Source organism: Octopus bimaculoides, chromosome 7 (genome assembly GCF_046866305.1).
Source record: "Octopus bimaculoides isolate indiv1 chromosome 7, ASM4686630v1, whole genome shotgun sequence".
In the NCBI taxonomy this organism is placed as follows: Eukaryota; Metazoa; Mollusca; class Cephalopoda; order Octopoda; family Octopodidae; genus Octopus; species Octopus bimaculoides.
In genome coordinates this window covers 18,141,583-18,149,082 of record NC_142934.1, presented here as the reverse complement: position 1 = coordinate 18,149,082, position 7,500 = coordinate 18,141,583, and positions in this window count along the sequence as shown.

The window sequence follows — 7,500 nt, the reverse complement described above, 5'->3', positions numbered from 1 at the left end:
AGCCCTGTGTCCATTAAATGAAAACCATTATTGTATATTAAGACGGTGAGCTGGTAGAATTGTTAGGCAGCCGGACAAAATGCTTAGTGGTATTTCTTCCGGTTCTTTACATTCTTAGTCAAATCTTGCTGAGATTAACTTTGCCTCTCATTCTTTCGGGGTCGATAAAAGAAAGTACCAGTGAAGTACTTAGATAAGTGTAATCAGTTAACCCCCTCGCCCTAAAATTGCTTGTCTGGTGCCAAATATCTTTGTTTTTTGTTTTTTGCCCGCAGGTCAATTTTGATGAAGCAAACCTACGATCCAGAGTATTCCTGCCGCGACCATCCCGTCTTTTGAGGGCTGTTCTAGAAGTAAGTTATCTGATGCGTCCTTCCATTATTTAAGACCTTGGATTAGGTTTTGTGAGGTTTCTGCTATTTCAAGTACGGTGAGTGACCATACGGAGATTCTCACTTTAGCTCGATTATAACACTCTCTGAGAAACAGGCACACACACACACGCACACATGAACACTTGGGAGAGAAAGACAGATGCACACGCATAAATACACACAGACGGGAGACAGAGAGAGAGAGAGAGAGAGAGGGAGAGAGAGAGAGAGAGTGTGATGCTGGTCAGAATTTTATCCGTAGCTAATATTTATAGAACGAAGATAAATAAAAAACGCCATTTAAATGGTTTTATTGTACAAAATAACACCATTTCCTCTGAATAACTACAACTAAATAAAAAAAATACAGGGAGAATAAGATAGTAAAAAAATAAAAGAATGGTATTTGATATATATATATATATATATATATATATATATATATATATATATATATATATATGCGAGTAAAAATAAATACAAAAAAAGGTGGATTTTTTTGTATGATTGTGTATAGAGGAATATATTATTTTGCTTAAAAGAGTTCCAACACTGTCTGTTTTTTATGTTTTATTTATATTCCTGCAGAACTAATGTGGGGTATAGAATATGGAATATACAATATATAATATAATATACAATATATAATATAAAATAAAATAAAAATGGATGGCACCATGAAATAAAGTATTGAATGTAGATGAAATATTGAGTTAAAGACTGTCATACCGGCCATGACGAAGGGAAATAGCCCTGAAACTCGAGTCGCCTTTATATATATATATTTATATTTATATATTTATATATTTGATCCTTTATATTGAACACTCAATATTTCATCTACATTCAATACTTTATTTCATGGTGCCATCCATTTTTATTTTATTTTATATTATATATTGTATATTATATTATATATTGTATATTCCATATTCTATACCCCACATTAGTTCTGCAGGAATATAAATAAAACATAAAAAACAGACAGTGTTGGAACTCTTTTAAGCAAAATAATATATATATATATATATATATATATACAGGGAGAGAGACAATGAATCTGTGTGTATGTATGTATCTATATCTATCTATCTATCTATATACATACGCACCGTAAAATATTATAAACCATATATGTATTTATGTATATGTGTATATATCCATACACACACACAGACACGCACACACACATATATGCATATATATATATATATATATATATATATATATATATATATATATATATATATATATATATATATATATATGCATACAAGCATATATACACACACGCAAACGTATGCATATACATATGTGTGTGTATATGTCTGCATGCATGCATGTATGTATGTATGTATGTATGTATGTATGTATGTATATTTGCATGTATGTATGTATGTATGTATGCATGTATGTATGTATGTATGTATGTATGTATGTATGTATGCATGTATGTACGTATGTATGTATGCATGTATGTATGTATGCATGTATGTATGTAGTATGTATGTATGTATGTATGTATGCATGTATGTATGTATGTATGTATGCATGTATGTATGTATGTATGTATGTATGCATGTATGTATGTATGTATATTTGCATGTATGTATGTATGTATGTATGCATGTATGTATGTATGCATGCATGTATGTATGTATGTATGTATGCATGTATGTATGTATGTATGCATGTATGTATGTATGTATGTATGCATGTATGTATGTATGTATGTATGTATGTATGTATGTATGTATGTGCTTTGTAATACTCCACACCGTCTTATACCTTTGGAATAATGATGGCATCCTGACGGGCAAAGTTCTCACGTATATTGGATATGATATCTTTTTTCTTGAACTGTATTATCTCTATCCGTTAACATATATATATGCATCAACAGACACGCACAGCGATAGGCATATATACATGAACAAACAACACGCATACACATACAACCAGCTAACGATCTGCTGATAACCGCCAGTTAACTACTCAGTTACGAACAAAATACTAATCATATAAAAAGAACGAATACAATCTATATCCAATGACCACCTTTATGGCAAAAGGTCGTTGCTAGAAACAAATTTAATGACAAACCGACACAGCATCAGATTGCTATTTGGATGGTGTTACAACATCTGCTATCATTTTGCAGAACAAGGAATAATTGCATTATCACGCTATGGTATTGTAAATGATTGTCAATTCCTATTTAATTATTATTATTTTTTTTTGTTTACTTGTAATTATCAAATCAATTCAAATAATGAAACCGCCTGCAACCATGTGAACTCCAAAGAACATTAATTATGAAAGGTGTTTAGCAACCCTATTTGGACGCGTTCTGTTTTCAAATCCCGCCGAGGTCAGATTTGCCTTTCATCATTCTGGTAAATGATCAATAAAATAAGGTTTGATTTTTATTTTTGTATTGGTTTCAGTCGCTGAACTACGCCCATGCTGGGATACGGCTATTAAAGTGGTTTTTATAGGCGATCGTATCACCCCCATCTTGAAATGATTTTGTCTCTCTATTTTTTTTTATTATGAAATTGCCAAGTTAAACAATTTCATCACATCACTGCTCTTAAACCGTTAAGCATAAAACAGATATGGATATAGAATATACATGCACATCAAACACACACACACACACACACACACACACACACACACACACACACACACACACACACACACACACACACACACACACACACACACACACACAAGAAATTATTTTTTGGACTTTGGGTAAATATCTAGTAGTGTGTCGATTAAAGCAATTACACCGCTCAGGCTACCTGATGTTATCCACGGTTATGATAAAATTGTCACTGGATCTACGTCAGGAATTCCGTAGTGTTCGTTGGGTTTATAATGAATGTGAGACACGGAAAATGGAGTTAGCAAAATTCTTGCTAACTCCATTTTCCGTTTCCCTTCATTCATTATTTTCCCCCTCTCTATCTATCTATCTATCTATCTATCTATCTATCTATCTGTCTGTCTGTCTGTCTGTCTGTCTGTCTAAGATCAATGATCCTTCCCGAACCATAAGCCCATAAGGCCGATCTCCCAGATTCCGTGGCGTATGTATTCTCTTTCTGAACGGGACGCCGGTCCATCGCAGGATTACTTATTTTTGCCAGATGTGCGGACTATAGCAACATAAAATGAAGTGTTTTGCTCAAGAACATAACGCATCGCCTGGTCCAGAAATCGAAACCACAATCCTATGATCATAAGTGCAACAGTCCTAACCATTAAACCATGCGCCTCCACACACACACATACACACACACACACACACACACACACACGTATATATTATATGTATCTAAGAAATACACGAATTTATATCATTAGTTACTACGTACGGTTAACCATTTTGATAACTTTGAACTTCGCATTGGGTGTTCCATGTGCATTTAAATGCTGAACCAGAACATTTCATTGCGTCAAGTTAGAGAGAACTATATATAAGCGTAGTGCAATGGGTAAATTGTCGCCATTTTATATTTTTAATTTCGCGCATGCGCATTGTTTGTTTTTGATTTTGTCGGTCACATAGTCATTCCATTTGATATTCATTACAGAGCGGAGCTTCTGTTGATGAAATCGCTCTAGTTTTTGACGTCACTTCGGTAAAGAATCCAGGTTTCACAACCGTAGAGGAGAGTGGAGAGAGAAGTGACAAGAAAGAAAATGGTGGCTGCAACAACTAAAACCTCCACTACGGATCCCTTGTGAACTTTACAATATACGCTTCCATGCAAGAATCGGCCTCATTAGTCATCAGAGGCATAAACACGGACAGAAGGGAAGAAGGAGCGAAGAAAAAAACCAAATGAATTATCGGACACACGATAAAACACCGCCGACGACGATATAACAATATATGAACAAAAATAGGTTGCACAAATATTAGTTTTATGTAGGTTTTCTGCAGATCTACACTCATAAAAACATAGGATTTGAAACGGCTCCGGCAAAATAACTGCGAAGAACGTGAACTGCATTCGAAATGCATTTCGGGAATTGTACATAGAAGCAAGTATCTGTGAAGTGAACTTTTTAACCATACGCTTCTGCTTGTGCCTATGTACGATAATCCGTTTCGTATATTGATAATTTTGAAGGCTTATTCTATGCTGTTAGTTTTGTTACTAAATGCAGCAAATAAATTAACTCAATAGAGGAACTATGAATGATAATGCCACATCGTCCGCCCACTGGGAGTTATGTGGAAAGTACAAATTAGGAGGAATAGAGGAATGCTATGAATACTAATATTTTGGCATAATGGAATCTAGGGATCTAGGGACATTTTGCTATTCAGTACAACCATATGAAAGAAATTAGGAGACTCAAATATGGTTGTAGCGTCGTTGTTTATCCACAGATCAGACCTACCCAAGACTTAAAAAAAATAATTTCTTTGCTCTATTTAAGACTTCAAAAATAATAATTTCTTCTATTTTAGGCACAAGACCAACAGTTTATTTACTGGAAACTTTAATAATTACAGTTTTAAATAATTATCTAATTATTCAATTTATTATCAGGTCATCCCATAAGTTCTGTCTGAATTTTGAATAAAGAAAACAAGTGATCAAATGTTATATTTAATTGAAATTTAATCATCAATGTACTTTCCCTGATTATCTATGACTTCCTTCCATCTATTTACCAGCTTTTTAATCCCATCAATGTAAAACTCTTTCAGTTTCAAAGCGAAGAACACTGAAATGTCAGTTTCGACCTCCTGCTACATATGTCTCCCAAATGATTCTGTAAACTACGAAACAAATGGTAGTCTGAAGGAGCAATGTCGGAAGAATAAGGTGAATGAGAAATTTTTTCCCAACCAAACTCTTCGATCTTCTGTGATGTGATCTTTGCAGTGTGGGGTCGCGCATTGTCTTGATGAAACATCACTCCTTTCCTATTCACTAAACCGGGTCTTTTTTCTTCAAAGCTTGGTTCAAACGCTCTAATTGCTGGCAGTAGACTTAAGCATTGATTGTTGCATTAGGTGGTAACAATTCAAAGTGAATTATTCCTTTGCAATCCCACCAGATAGAGAGAAGAACCTTTTTCCCATGAAGTTCCCTTCTCGGTTGTGGTTGAACTTTTTCTCTTTTACCAAGCCACTGTTTACGACGTTTAACATTTCGATAGAAGATCTAGTTTAGGAACCTTTCGAAGTTGTTGAAGATGATGATGAACAGTTGTATGCTTTGAACTAAGCTTTATTACCAGTTCTTCAACTGATAATGTAGGATTTTCTTCAAGCAATGCCTCAAGGAGCTTATCATCAAACTCAACTGGACGTCCTGTTCGATCTTCATCTTCAAGGCTGAAATCTCCACTTCTGAATTTTGCAAACCATCTTCTGCAAGTTCTTTCATTCAAGCATTCTTTCCCATAAAGGGGAAAGTATGTTTCAAGTTGCTTCGGCTTCAGAATTACCTTTCTTTGTACTCATGAAGCATTATGTGCCTCAAATGCTCTTTGGATACTTCCATGTTAGAAAAGGTTTTAATCAAAGAAATTTTAATTCTATTATTCTGTGTGCCTTCACACACACACACACACACACACACACACACACACACACACACACACACACACACACACACACACACATGTATGGGTTTTCGTTTACTTGTTTCAGTCATGCTGGACCATCACCTTTAGTCGAACAAATCGACCCCAGGACTTATTCTTTGTAAGACTAGTACTTATTCTATCGGTCTTTCTTGCCGAAGCGCTAAGTTACAGAGACGTAAACACACCAGCATCGGTTGTCAAGCGATGTTGGGGCGACAAACACAGACACACAAATATATACAAACATATACTTACATACATACATACATACATACATACATACATACATACATATATATATATATATATATATATATATATATATATATATATATATATATATATATATATGACAGGATTCTTTCAGTTTCCGTCTACCAGATGCACTCACAAGGCTTTGGTCGGCCCGAGGCTATAGTAGAAGATACTTGCCCAATTTGCCACGCTGTGGGACTGAACCCGGAACCATGTGGTTGGTAAGCAAGCTACTTACAACACGTCCACTCCTGTGCCTATACATATATATGTTACTCTCTTAATCAGAAAACGAAGACGATCAGTCTCACAGTAAGAAACTCAATACATAAGATGTAGAAAATATTTTTATTAATGGTGAATGCACTACACTGATATCAATGTTATCAAATCTCACGATTCTCGTCAGAGGTACATTGCAAAAGCTCTCTACCTACCTACCTACCTACCTACCTACCTACCTACCTACCTACCTACCTACCTACCTACCTACCTACCTACCTACCTAATCACACACATACACATGCACACATAATTTTATTTAATGCAATATAAAATGTGTTTGAATGTATAAATGTTCGTTGGAATGTAATGATACGGTTGGACGCTCCGCGAAGTTTATCGGTCTTGTGCGTTCGTTCGTAAATCTAGCCTCAGACTCTATCAAACCACAAAGAAGGAAACATAAGGTATTTATATGTTTACACACGCACGCACGCACACACACACACACACACACACACACACACACACACACACACACACACATGTGTATATACACACGAATAAAAGGACACAGAAAGGAAATAGCACGAAGTAGACGTGTCTTATACCTACGAATCTTTAAGTAACGTGGAACTATTTTAAACTATTTCATATAAAGCACAGCCGTGGCCGTGTGGTAAGAAACTTGTTTCTAAACCTCATGGCTTCAGGTTCACTCCCACTGAATGATATCTTGGGCAAGTGTCTTCTACTATAGCCTCGGGCCGACCAAAGCCTTATATGACGATTTAGTAGACGGCAACTGAAAAGAAGATAGTCTTATATATATATATATATATATATATATATATATATATATATATTGACCGTTGACTGGACACTATTCAATTTTTTCTCTCCGTGTTTTTCTCCTTGTCTCCGTATTCTTTCTGTTGAAGAGCGTAGCCCGAAACGTCAAAGACTTATACATCCTTTTGTTATTTACACCACCTGTCCTCGTCTGTTGTTGTTTTTTCGTATATTC